The sequence below is a fragment of the Egretta garzetta genome, unplaced genomic scaffold (assembly GCF_000687185.1).
Source record: "Egretta garzetta isolate BGI_Z169 unplaced genomic scaffold, ASM68718v1 scaffold340, whole genome shotgun sequence".
Lineage (NCBI taxonomy): Eukaryota > Metazoa > Chordata > Aves > Pelecaniformes > Ardeidae > Egretta > Egretta garzetta.
Genome location: NW_009258377.1, coordinates 947,487 through 962,248, shown reverse-complemented (window position 1 = coordinate 962,248; position 14,762 = coordinate 947,487).

Here is a 14,762-nt window from a genome sequence, read left to right as displayed (position 1 = left end):
ACTGGGGGCAGTGGGGGGAGTGAGCAAGCGGCTGTGTGGTGTTCAGCTGCCTGCTGGGTTAAACCACGACAGTCCTTTTTGGCACCCAATGTGGGGCCCAAAGGGTTGAGATAACGACAGATCTGACCAGAGCATGATAAAAAGTATTTGTGATAAGCATTCATTATATTAGTCTAATAGTTTCTGGTCACAATGTTGATTTATTTGCTCTCAGAGTTGTTGTCCTTGTTCTCGGAGTTGTGCTATGTACCACCTTACCTGCTGTATGCACTCCCTGTGGTGCTGGTTATCCCCTCGGGCAGGTGGATTAAGGTTACCGCTTTGCTGTACTGTGTCGTACTGGCTTATGCTATGACAAAATTATTGGTCATGAGATCAATCTCGTATGTGTACTCAGCATTGCTGTCACCTCTGCACTTCAGGAGCCGTCTATCGGAAATTATTAATAACTGTATTTTTTACTTTTTCTCCTCAGAGAGCCAACCGAGAGTTAAATCACAACACCTACAGGAGGACAAAATGCCAGGGCGCCCCTGGGGCGGCAAAGCAGGGCCTGGCAGACTGTCCCATCCCACCTCACCCCATCTGGGGGCAGCCAGGGGGCAGTGGGGCGGCCCCAGCCCTGGGTGTGGGGCACCTCCCTGGGGACAGGCCGATGGGCCCGTGGGTGGGCCCAGCTTGGCAGGGCCCATGGCCAGGCAGGACAGGGCCGTGGGGAGCTGGAGACCAGCCCTGCTGCATCATGGCTGGGGCAGGGGCTGATGGCCCCTCGGGGCTGACATGGGGTCCTGGGCCCTGGGGGACAGCCAAGGCTGGTAGTGCCTTCAGGCAGGGACACAAAGGTGACTCCAAATCTAAGCTTTAGCTTCACCTAACCCTTACTTCAACCTCAACCCTACCTTCGGCTGTGGCCAGGGAATGAGTTCTCACTGTAAAAGTGAACACAAGCACTGTGAATAAAGGCAAAGTGTACTCACCAGCACCTCTCTGACAACAGGGCAGCCCTGCAGCCCTCAGCAATCACCAGAGACCAGCAAGCTTTGATGCTCATAGCCAGCCCAAAACCAAGTCCTGCCTTTAATGCTGGGCAGCTAACAAATTCAGGCAATGAAGAGCAGAGTCAGCCACTGCTGACACCGATGTCCTTCCTCAACCCAAAGCATTAGAGTAAATCAGCCGTAACTTGAGTTCTCAAGGGTTTTAATTCCCAGACCCTAACCCTAGCTATACCCCTACCCCTAATCATAATTACACCAACGAGATTGCCACTTACAGCAACAGAAACAGAGCTTCCACACTTCTCTAGTGCTCTGGGCAATACAAAGACTGGCAATTAACTGGTGTCTTAAGGCTATTGAACCCTCACCCTGTCTCTGACTTTAGCTCCTGGCAGGGGTTCCCCTTCATCAGTGAAAAGAAAATAATGCGTTGCCCCCTAATGATCAATTCTCCTTTCTACCCCGGAGGGCCCTACAAAATGCCATAACAAACTTGACTCTCCAAATGTTGGTTTTCCGAATGATAACTCATAAATTCAATCTTAATTCTGTTTAATTAGATATGGCCTCTAATTCCAGTAATACTTCTAAGAAATTGGTCTTTCCACACATGGGTAGAGTTTACATAAGAGGAGAATACACTGTAGTTTTGAAGCTTTAGACTTCTAATCTCTAAATTTACTTCCAACTCTGAACCTAAACTTAATCATTAGCAGGAGTCCCTTATAGTGTTCTCCCCTACATTATTTAAAAATTTTTGAAAGCTATGATTTCATAGTAATTATTACTATAAATGTTAATAATTATTAATTCTTTCCATCTTTGTAACTCATACCAACCTCAAATCCTAATGCAAAATTTAATTATATGAATGAATTGAAGGAAGCCCAGAAGTAAATAAGAACATAAAGCATTGGCCCATCCAACTGTTTATTTGTAGTTATCTAGACTCTCTAGAATGCAAAAATTAAAGAGATTCCTTTAAGCATTAAGCCCCAAACTTTAACCCTAGCTCCAATCCTAATATTAACATCAACCATCAACACCAGCAGTGAGCACAGCAATATTTCCATCATCATCTTTGTATTTCCCTAGTCCCTGGAGAATCCACCCATAAACTGGGAATGGTAAACTTTAGATTTCTGATTCCTAACACTAACCCTAGTCAGTACAGCTGTATAAATCTCGCTTCTACAAGACAACATAGAGCATTGCTCTTTTCCAAAACCTGCCCGCTTCCAACTCTTTAGTAATAAGATGCAGCAATGATCTGGGCCCTTAGGAAGGAACATGTCAGTAGGAGAGAATGCCTCTTAACCTGAAACCTAACCTCAATCCTAAATTTAAAGCAAGTTAAGAGCCATAAACTAACACATAGCCCACCACTAGCCCTAATCTTAGTTATAAGCCAGTATGCATCCAAACAACAAAACACACAGTGTTTGCCTTTACCAGCACCTATTACCTTGTCTTCTGAACTCTGCAAGCCACATAGAATAGATTATAAACTGGAGTCTTGAAAATCTGGTTCCAAACCCTATGTCTGATCTTAATTACTCACAGGGTTAGGAGCATAATAGAAGACTACATCCAGCTTTCTACCCTGTCATCACCTGCCCTCTTCCTAACTCTATCAGACCACCAGAATAAAGACATGAACAAATATCCTGAAGACTTGAATCCCAAACCCCAGCTCTAACACTTACATTAATTAAACACACATAAATAGTAAAGAACATAGAGCATTTACCTTTCTGCTGTCTTCCTGATTCTTTGCTCCCATGAGAAAATCAAAAAACTCTAATTCTCCCTTATACTCCCAAACCCCAACTCAAAATGTACCTTGAAGTTTAATGTTAGCTAGCACACCCAAACAAGCAATGGCCCTTTCTGAATTGTCTCCTTCTGGACATGAGGGTCCTAGAAGCTTTATGTTCTGACTCTTACACAAGCCATATACCACTTTTTAATTATTTCCAGCAGATAAATGCACAGATTGCAAATTCCTGGCAGATTTGTCCCAGCAGATTAAGAAAAACTGGCCCCATTAGTCTTTATTCTCCTCCCACCTATATGGGACCTACAGAATGCTGCAATGCACGTGGATCCTGAATCTGCAGAAACTCTAAAGTTAACCCCATTCTACTTAGTGGTTGGGACCTATAGCTGACATAAAAAGGCACATCAGAATATTCCCTTTTATCAGCATTTGCCCTCTTCCTACTTCTGAGGAACTTGATAACTTAATATTGGCCATGTTGACAGAACCAGGGAAAAGAATAAAATATGACATTTCCTTAGTTTATGATTCACTGGGATCCAGTTAAATGGGATTTTAAAAAAATAAATATCTCTTTCCAGCAAAGATTTTTCACTGTTTCTTCCCCTAGACAGTCTGCATTGTCAGCACCTCTGACAATGAGCTGGATGGTAAAGAAAAATGTTTTAAACGAATACATTTCACAGAAAAGTTGAAAACTATTGAAATCGACTTCTTCAGCTAATATATCAAGAAATATATGTTAATCCTTTTATTAATTTTTAAACATGAATTAATATAGTGCTCTACAACCTCGCAGAATTTCTATGCTACAAATTTAAAAGTGCTCTTCACCAGAAATTAGAAAAGTATGATACAAAAACCATTCAGTTATTAGGAGTTTAGTTTTTGCAGCAGCAGCTATGATTTCGGTTAGTGCTAACATTTTTAGTTGCATCCTTGATACAAGTTCTCCACCTAGTGGAGTAATTTTTAATGCTCCCACAGATCACCATTCCTTGCATGTCATCGTTTTTATTTCTGAGTCACTTAAGGAGTAATAGCAACCGTTTCCTTACAAAACAGTTTATAAATATTGAAGCTATACAATAAGTTTTTCCAAAATTAGAATTCGTTTCACACGGTGACTGAATTATTTATAATAGCTTTGGAAAACATAAAGGCCAAGAGAAAACCCAGTCACAACAATCAAACTGTATCCACAAAACTATGTGTCCAAAACAACTTCATAAATTTTGTTCATCTAGCAATATTCTATATTTAGAAAATCCTACACACTTCACAAATACTAACAGCAATCATATTTTAAAGACAATTTTAGAGCAGGCAACATACCTGCTCATATAACATTGACAAAACAAACCCATCCAGGTGCCAAAGTAAAAAGGAGCAATTTGAACAACTTGTCATGGGACACAGTAAATTCCAAATCCCTTGAATTTCTTACTTTGAGGTTGGGTGGGACTGTAAAATACGTATTCTGGTCTGACCATGTATGTATGTAGGTACGCATGTACGTCATGCAGGAATCCTGGGAGAAAGTAGGGGCACTGACGTGCAGCAAGTCAAACCAGATAAACATAATCATCCATGCTGCTGAAACATATGAATCATGATAGCATTCCTCCCTGTGCTGACAAAGAACAGCCTCTTGGAAAAAAAATAAAAAGGTAAGAGTTGCTCATACAATACACACAGTTTATATCTCAGACCTGTTAAAACTGAAGCTGGCTCCCAGCTCCAGTACCTGTAATCGCAACGTGGCACACAGCACAGAGGAATAAATGTCCCTTCAGGTAGATTGGTCCTGGAGACAAAGGTCAAACCAGAGGATATGAATTTCACCTCCATCCTTGCTGGTGATGAGTGCACTCCCAAAGCAATTGGTGTAATGCACTGTGCTCCTTGCATGACACATTACTTAATAATTGCATGGCTGCGTTTCAAGTCACCTTCAGTTCAGAGTAGTTTTTAGTTGTGACTTGACAGCGTGAGTGGGTTACAGTTATCCTGCACTTGAGATAATGAAGGTATAGATTATAGTAGAGAGCCCACATTGGACAAAAGAGGTCACATGTCCTGACTTGATACAGATCAACATTGTAAACTTGATCTCATATAACATGAGCATCAGAAAGGTGCCTTGACTCGTTCAGTGCACTTACCAGAACTCAATTTGCCAGTATTGGAGATCATATTCCCTTGAGCTGATGAAGTTCCAGTTTAATCTTTCTTACTGTATGGGCTGGCTCCGCCATGGCACCGAGTCTTGCAGATGCAGGCAGACTTTCCTGGGAAACCTAGCTGTCAGCCAGCACACCATCTCACATGCACACTCTGCTGCCTGCACAGCAGCAGCAGGCAGGTGTCCCTGCTGCACAGAAGGGGAAACTGAGACAGCAGGAGGGGAAGACTTACCTGAAGAGATCGCAAGCAAGCAGCAGTGCAGGAAAAAGACTTAACTGAAATATTTTCCTGTATGCTGGTAACACGTAGCCTTCAAAAACAGTGCCTTATCCTTCCAAGAAAGAAGATCGTACTTAATCCAGCACAAAAGATTTTTTAATGCTGGATTAGGCAACATAAACACAGTATCCTGCAGGGTATCACACAAGGCAAGAAAAGACAAGAGAGTTTCCTTGTGATCATGGGGCATACACACTGTATTTTAGAGTGCCTGAGTTTCAACTGTGGCACAAACCTTAGCACATGAATTTTGTTGTATTTACTCTTTCTTAGAGAAAAACTAAAATATGGAGCTATGTAGCTTGTGGAGTTGTGCAGCTTTTTTTTTTTTTTTTAAAGTTACTGGTCTCCCTGAGCTCTCACCAAATTTTGCCCACCCAGAAGCAACTTCAGCACACTTTTTACTGTGATTCTAGTTCACAATCCATCACCAAGAGCAAATCCCTCTTTCTCATTTCTGGAGATCAGAGCGCAGGCTTTAAAAGCCCAGCAGCTCTTGAGTGGAAACAAAAGGGCTAAGTTGCAGAACCCACCACCATCACCTCCCCAACTGGAGCCTGTAAGGAATACAAGTGTAGAGCAAAGGTTAGGGGTGGAGCTAACAGGCCCCAGATGCCTGCGCTAAGAAAGATCCTCACCTCCTCAGCAGCTTTCACCATAAACATTTCACTTTGTTTGCAATGCACACGAGGTAAATTTTGTGACCCACTCTTATTGCAGAGGGTTGCTCAGGGAGCTGGGGCTGCCTGATTGCACGCTGAGTTAGCCAGTGTGCATGCCCTAAGCCTACCTTCTGCCCCTTGGCGTGTTCCAGTAGTCATTTGCATGGTTGAAATCAAAGAATATTGCTTAACAAGGCCTGCAAATACTAAGTTTGCAAGTACCCCAAGCGCAATGGCAAGGAAAATATCAGACTCGGAAATGAAGTCAGACCATATGAGCAATCTGGTTGAAGGAGGAGAGCAAAACTCATGACCCCTCTTCACTCTTCTCCTGCCTGGAAACATGTCTTCTGCTCTTCAGTTGTCACCATGCTGGCCTTTTGCCAACATCCTGCTTTTCAGTTTTTCTTCTTCAGTGTCAGTAGTCTACTGATTTCACCTGCTACTCCTGCTTATAAGTTCCATTTATTTCTTCCTGAGAATCAATAAATATTACTCTCCTTCAGAGGCAGGAGATAGACTGGGTAATGATGTTCCCTGCTTGCCACATTCCTTCCAGACAGACTGCAACAACAAGGTTTCCGGTAATGAACTAGAAAACCTCTGCAATATCCTTCCATCTTGATCTCCACAAAGGAGGGTGTTCACATGCTGTATGTAGATATTCAATTAAGTCCTAAGTGTTTGTAGTCTGACTGAAATGATTTTATTATCTGAATGAAAAGGGACCTTATGTTCCTTGCTAAAACGCAAATAAGCAGCAGGAGATATAGATATTGTCAGACATTCAAAGAAAATACCCTTTAATCAAGAAATATACCTTGATTTTTACACATGTTCACGCAAGGGTTGCCAAGAAACTTCTTGATACTGAGAAGCTAGCAATTTATAAGGATGTAGCTACAAGGCTGTGCTTCAAGAGTAGGAACTAATGCAAGTGAATAGCTCTGAGGTTTTTTTTTAATTCCCTCATGGAATTGCATGATGTTTTCAGTATGCCATCAATGCAAACTGAAGGAATCAAAATGAAGTTTGGGAGCACAATTCAGAGTTCCTACCTTGCCAAATTTCATCTTGGTTACCACCTACTGCTTTGGTACTAGGATTGTAACAAATTTTAAAATAATTATTATGGGGAAAAATATTTCTTACTTTTCATCATCAAAAAAAAAGGCCTGAATTTTTCTGTGCAATTTGTGCAAAAACCCCAAATTAATCAGAAAATGTAACTGAGGCAAATGGAAGTTTCTAGAAGTGATGAACACATGGAAATACTGACTAACACTGTTAGTCAGATTTGCAACTAATGCACCAGAGTATGCAAGCTTGCTATGTACTTTAGTTTGGAATAAGGTCACAGCTACCTATGATTCACACTGTTATCAATGCTGGTGCCCTTTTGGTTTTGGCTTTTTTTCCAGTTAAATTAAATTAAGCTGGCATCTGGTTTTGACTTTGGGCTAGTTGGTACTTTCTTAATCGCAGTTCATTAATGGATCCCTTAAAACAAGTGTGCTATTACAAGAACACAGCTCACTGTTAGAAAACATATATTCATATATCTACAGCTGAAGGCAATTTTCTGCAGATTGCCACTGTGCAGCTACAGAAAGAGAGGGAATATTTCTTCATTATATTATCATTATAATTAGGGTCATACTGGACACAGAGTAAGTATCCCTTGGGGTTGGACAGTGATTCCAAATTCTTTTTTTTTTTTCCTAAAGATGATAAATGCAAAACATTTTAAGTAGCTGTTGTTCCTTTTTTATCTGGGGTACATGGACAAAATCTGTCACATTGTTCTTTCATGAACTGGCCATTTACTGAGTACTTCAGAAATTCTAAAATGCCTTTCACAGACGGACGTTGTTTGTTGGCAAGGATTATATTCAGAGTTATGATTGTGGATATCATGGGAGACATGTAGTCTATTTATGTGTACACAACTTGGCTTTTTCTTCTCATCTGTACAATCCCTAACTGAAGATTTACAAGAGAAGTTTTAAAAAAACAAAACTTTCAGCTTTTATTGGATAGTACCACAGATTCATTACTTGCTTGTTACCTACTAAAATAAAGCCCAGAACATAAAGAGGTTGATCTCCTACTGCCCAAAGTAAAAATCGTGGCTCTGTATATAGTCCATGGAGCAAGAAGACAAGTCAAACTACTACCTGAAGGAGCTCTCTGAATTGCTCTCTGAAGATGTCTGCCTTCCTCCATTGACCAGAGGAGGAACTTAGAAGGGCCGATGGCTAAACCTAGACAGGAAAAAAAGTGAGATGTTTTGGGGAAGATTTTGATGTAAATTATGATAGCCTCAAGGAAGTAACTATGTTAAGCTCTGAGTTTGTTTTTGGGGCAACAACAGTGAAACATTTCTATTCGCAAGGCTGAGATCATCTCTCTTATGAAAACGGCAGGGGAAGGCTTAGTTGGGCAAGGGGGTGGTTGCTATGGTCATGACATTCAGATTGTGATATGCAGATTTTTTGAATGTTCTTTCCATTCACAGTTGCAGTCTTACAGTTAAGCAAAATGGATTGCCACCCTGCCCTTTGAATTGGCCCTTCAAATCCTTGTGTTTTCCTGCCTCCCTAAGATAGGAAGAGATTAAGGGTGACTGACAGCAGAAAAAAATTATGCAGCCACATATATGTTAATCTTGCCATCTTTTCTGCAGGATTTGGAAGGAGGGGGATATTTATAACTGTTCCTTTGTCTTGCCTTTGGACTAGCCACTGATTTCCCAGCACCCTAGAAAACATTTCTAAAGGTCTGGGACAGAAAAATAATTCTTTCGAGACAACTAATCTCTCCATTCATGTCATTCATATGAAAGTAATTCTACACCCTTAATATTGGCCAGAATATTTGGTCTTGAGTCTCAGGCCAGGAAAAGACTGGGAGACTCTGATAAACATTTCCTTTATCACAGTCTTAGCAAACCCAATTTAATGTAACATTTGAAATTAAATCTGTATACTTTTGCATGTTGGCAAACTTGGGACAGCAGCCTGTTTCTGGCCACAGGCTGCAAGGTTTTTTTTACCTCAAACACAGCCAAGGTCTTATCTGAAGGCCTTATTAATTGAGGAAGGCTCAAAATCTTGACTTGTATAATCTGGCTACATAACTGTTATTAATTTGAAGATGTTAACTTGGTTTATAGGAGCTGAGATCCAAGCTTTTTAAAATAATAAGTTAAGGCCTATTCATTTCTCAAAAAAACCCACTCCAAGTCCCCTCTAACATTTATTCTACTTCACGTATTTTCAGCATCGTTAGGTCCCTCTTTTCCAGAGTTTAGTCTCAGAATATTGCTACCTCTGCATCTGAAACAGACCCTTGTCTTTGCCTATTCAACCCCGCACTAAGTACCAAACTGGAAAAGAAATCTGGTACATATCCCTAACCACCACCATTTGTTATTACTACTTTTTTGAGATAGCCATATTGGATCCCATGACAACATATTCTGGGCAAGAATGACAGGACTTACAGGGAACATAAATGAATGCACTTCATTCACTTACAACTAAACACGATCACTTCAATTTTTCACTTTGTTAATATTTTACATACATAAAGATCCTTTTGTCCTAATGGATTCCAAAGCAAACCATTAAAAAAGGAATAAGAGTGATTTAGATATTACTCCCCATAATTGGATTATATGTTCCTTGCTTCTGTGTTAAATTACTGTAGCAGTTCAGCCTACAGATGACCAAAGTCTCTGCTTTCTCAGTTGAGAAACAGTCTTTTCTTTGAGCAACAGACTTGTAATTGCAGCACAGAATTTGTCAAAAGATCCATTCTATCCTCTGCTGAATTAGACTCATAAAAGATGCAAGAACACATTTGTGCTGCTGATAGTGACAGTACTAGCTCTGCAGATGTCACTGTTGCTGTCACTTTGCCCCACATAACTCAGGCAATCTTGGGTATCTTTCCAGAAACTAGCACAAAGCCCGATTCAGTCCTTCCCTTTTAAACACAGCCTTTATAGTACATGGAATTAGAGCAAGCAGGAAAAGGAGGATGCCATTTGGAGAGCAATTTCTAGTTAATTTATATTTTCAATGTCTGAACTACAGTTTCAGCAAGCTGTTGGTCCTTAATTTGGCCCTTCGGGCTTAAGTCTCTCTAGATCTCTGGCTTTGGAACATGTTTCTACACAAGTGAGCTCAGAGTGAAGTGCTGACTGGTGCAGAACAAGGTTTTTTGAAAGACCGGTATTCAATTATATTTTAGAAGTTCTATCTTGCAAGCGGTTAGTGGGATAGCCACATGACTTCTAAGGGGAAGCAAAATCATATTTATAAATGTTTCTTTCTTTCAAGATTGGAACTCGGAGAAAGAGGTAAAAAGGAGTAATCACAGGATTGCAGCAGTCATGTTTCGTTTGCTTTTCGGAAAATCAACAGGCAAGACAAGTACCCATGCAAGCTATGGTGTGAGGGTTTTTACATGCCTCAGGTTAATAGATCTCTAGTTTTAAAATTGCCTCTTGCAACCTTTAACTGGCCTGGCAGGAGAAGTTGAACTGTTAAGAGTCTCATTTACCTGATGCAGATTGCTTTAGGAGAAGATTTAGTTACCCACAAGTATAACCTAATGAATAGTTGAAAGACTTTTGCATTGGAACAGGAGGACTCTTACATCAGCTAAAGAAAGAATATTTCAGAGAAGTCTTTGAGTATTATTTGGGGGGAAATGGCATAGAATTACAGCAAAAATCCATTCTCATAGAATCAAATATTAAATTATTTACAGAAGAAGAGCTAGCAAAATGGAAATGAACTTCAACAAGGGGAAAAAAAAGAAGGGAGAATTCAGAAACACTATAATGAAAACCTAAAATTGGCATGTTGTTCCAAGAAAGCATAAAGGAAACTATGTGCTACTGGAAAATCTGCTAACCATCAGTAACCAAAACCAGAACAATTAAAATAAAGCAGTTTAAAATCATAACTCCCTGTAAATGGACAGATAAGTCAGCTTTAACTGGTTTTGTTTATCATAATGAAAGCAGGATTTGACCAGGGTATATTCAATAATTGAAAAAAGGGAGTGTTAATTCTGTGAAAGGTAGTATTTGGGACCAGTGGCTGAGATACAGGATTACAGAGTACTATCACCCAAAATGCCATGCAGAAGAATAACAAGTGAACAGACACAAAGCAAAAACACTGGCACCTAAAATACTGTGAATAAATTAGAATTACTGATTTAGTTAGAAAGAGGAAAATAACAGATGAAGTTTTGTGGGACATTGGAGCCCACGGGCAGATGGTTTTCCATGGATATGCCCTAGAAAGTTTGGAGAGTAAGGGAAGAGTGTGTCTGACTGTCAGTGGACATAACTATGTTAGAAACTATTGAGGGAAATCTTATTTTAATTATGCAGAAAGGCTACTGAGTTAGTCATTAATTGTCTCCAACTGGACTGGGCACTTGATCAATAACTACAGTATTCCTGAAATTACAAACATAGTGCAGTACAGTATAGTAAGTAATATGGCTGCAGTTCACCAGTGTGACCTCACTAAGAGCATGGAATATGTTCTTCATCAGGTTGGCACTTCTGGACATCACTACATTCCTATAATTTAGGCAGATTGAAAAGGAAGGACAATTAATTGCCTCCCCAGAGAAAGTCCCTAATGTGGCATGTTGGACTCATGGACCTGGTTACTGAAAATTTAACAGCAGTATTTTGGAGGAATGCTACTGCTCAGTGACTCAAGAAGAGAAAATAAAACATACTAACCTAAGTATTTTAAAGAATCTTATTGGCATTATTTAAAAAGACAAGACTGTTGGTAAGTTTACTGATATGAAATTGCAGTGGGCACTCAGCATGTATAGGTGGAATCTGGAAAAAGAAAGAATTGTGTACTGTATTAGGCAACACAGAGAATAGCTGCTTTGAATCAGCCACTTACTGGAGATGTACAGGAAAATAGCTTAAAAAATACTCAAAGAAGAATATTCACACATCTTTGAAGGTTTAGACTGGACCCCTAGTCTGTATGTATATATTAAGAAATATCACCAGTAACCTGCACAGAAGACATACTAATGTCTTAACTAATATATCAAATGATCAAGAAAGACAAAAAAGAATGATGAACTATACCAAACTCAGGCTCTGAGAAACTGGAGAAAAACACACTGGTATACAACAGATCTCTCAAGTCCAGGCCTTTCAGCGGGCAAGTCTTGCTACTCACTCTTAGAGCAAGAAAAAGCCTACCATTAAGGGTTAACAGTTGAACAAAGTATAGTCTTCTGTAGGCACAAAAATCCTATTTGGTTGAGCAAATATACATGAAGTTTGTAACAGTGGATAAAAATACCATGCATAACTTCAAGGTGAGATATGTATTCCAAATGTGGATTTGGATGTAGCCTTATTATTGTCATATCACTACTGAAGACTATGTGGTGAGTGTAAGAAAAATGCTGCAGCTATCGTAAGAACATTGAATACATCTGGAAGTCGGTGAGCCTTCAAAAAAACCTCTTTGCTTGATTAAAATGGGCTGAAATTCATCCTCCTGTAAGGGATTTTAGGTTCACTGGCACAGTATTGATGCAAGTTGTTAAACTTCCTTATCTGTTTTCAGAATTATATTTGGATTTTTTTCAAGTACCAATATGTACAAAAACACTAAAGGAAGGAAGGGAGAGAAAGGATATACATACTATCAAAATTGCTTTTAAAATTACTCTCTGCAATTGATCAGCTCAAGAATTACTTTGCACAGGTGTTTTTTCTAGATAAAAGGCTGGCATAGTGCACTAAATTTCTTGGTGAAAATACATTCAATAACTCAAAATATTTAGTAATTGCTTCTAAGTTGTTAGGAATTCATTACTTATTATAAAAGTGATAAAATTTTAGAGAGGATAAGCTTAATCACTGTTTTAAATTAAAGACTGAATGCAGTTCTGGTACAAAATTTCTGGTTACATTTCATAGTAAATTCAGAAAAGAGTTGCTAATATAGCTGTATCCCATATACAAAGAATATTCACACAGACAATTCCAAATTCTGAGGATGTTTATATAAACAACATAAGCAACATAACATCCATCTGCCTCTGGGATAACAATCTGCAACAGTACAGGAAGATGTCTTACTGACCATCCAAACAATCTTGAGTAATCTAACCATGGTCAAAACATCATCGCAAATCTGGCCTAAATATAAACAGAGACTTGGTAATTCCAGCTAGGGAATCACAGTAGGTGATGGTGGCTTTCTCCTTCTGCACACACAGTTGGTTACAGAAGTGCACACTTTCTACTGAGTTATTTAGTTTCGGTGGATTACATATCTAATATGCTTGCATTGCCGCCATTACTGTGATATCTGAGCTCTTCAGTCTTTCTTGAGCTTGCTAATACTTGTGTAATGCAAGAAACTGCTAACCAGAATTTTTACCAAGACAACAGCATATCTATGGTAGAGCAGTAAATTCAAGTCACTAGCTGATGTCCCAGTTCTTAAGCCAGCTTTCCATGATATGGTCTAAGGAAATTTAAGCTCTCCATCCTAAAAATATCCTGCTTCCACTTTTAAGTGAAGTTTTGCAGCGAGAGAAACTGGCAGTAATAAGCTTCTTTGCTCTTTCTACATCATTTAACCAGGAAGATGTGACTGGGAGGATGGAAAAAGTGACCTTGAAACTTCTTTGTGTATAATAGAAGTAAATTTTGTAATGTAGGCCTCTCAATTAACATAGAAAATTGCAAAAGAAACACTGACTTCAATAACCTATGCTAGCCTAAATTGTTTATTTTGACAGTCACTCAAGAAAGTGATGTTTCAGCCATGACTGCTGACCTTCCTCAAGGTTTCTTCTAAATGAGCCAAAGCAAACTCTCCAAATACCTAGAAGAAACACAATGTCAAAACAGTGTACTTCAGAATAACTGTCAACATGTATGTCTAAATTAAATTAATCTGAACTGAAGATTAAATGCCGTTGTTCTGAAATGCATATCAATCTTTGTATTTATTGAGGGAATTGCACCAAGGTAACCTTGGTAATTTCTGTGGATTTGGGGAGGAGGACACAAACGTACAACCCCTTAAAATCAGTGGTCAGCAGTCAGTGTTGGCCCAAGGAAACAATGAAAGAACAATATTGCGTTAAATGAAACATCAATAGCTTCAGTTTTAAGATTTAATATCTGAGGTATTGACAATGTTGGATACAATAGTTAACCATAAATCACAGTTTGAGGAAAGAAGCTCTATGTTCTGGAGTATCAAATCACCACAGTTATTTAACTGCAGTCGTGTTGTGAAGGTTTTTAATGGTTATCTCAGAATTTCTCTCCGCAGTTAGTGAGAGCATCCAAGGACTGAAATGGTAGCCTGTAGGAAACAACTGCAGTGCTTTTAGATTTTAAAAGCCAATCGTGTTATTCAGATCATTTTCACTGGTAATTAAACAATTACAATAAAGCAGGAATAAGCTCCACTGAAGACTAAACTACAGGGGTTACAATAGCTGCTATTTACAGAAACAAAGCCTGAGAAGATTTTCTGCAGGTATTATTCATACATATGATCATCTCAAGCATTTATGCTTCCTCAAAGGAGTTGGAGTTGCACTGCTTAGCCCTGAGTTAGTTATATCATAGAATCAGAGAATCATAGAATCATAGAATGTTTTGGGTTGGAAGGGACCCCTAGAGGTCATCTAGTCCAACCCCCCCTGCAGTGAGCAGGGACACCGCTAACTAGATCAGGCTGCTCAGAGCCCCGTCCAACCTGGCCTTGAATGCTTCCAGGGATGGGGCCTCCACTACCTCTCTGGGCAACCTGTTCCAGT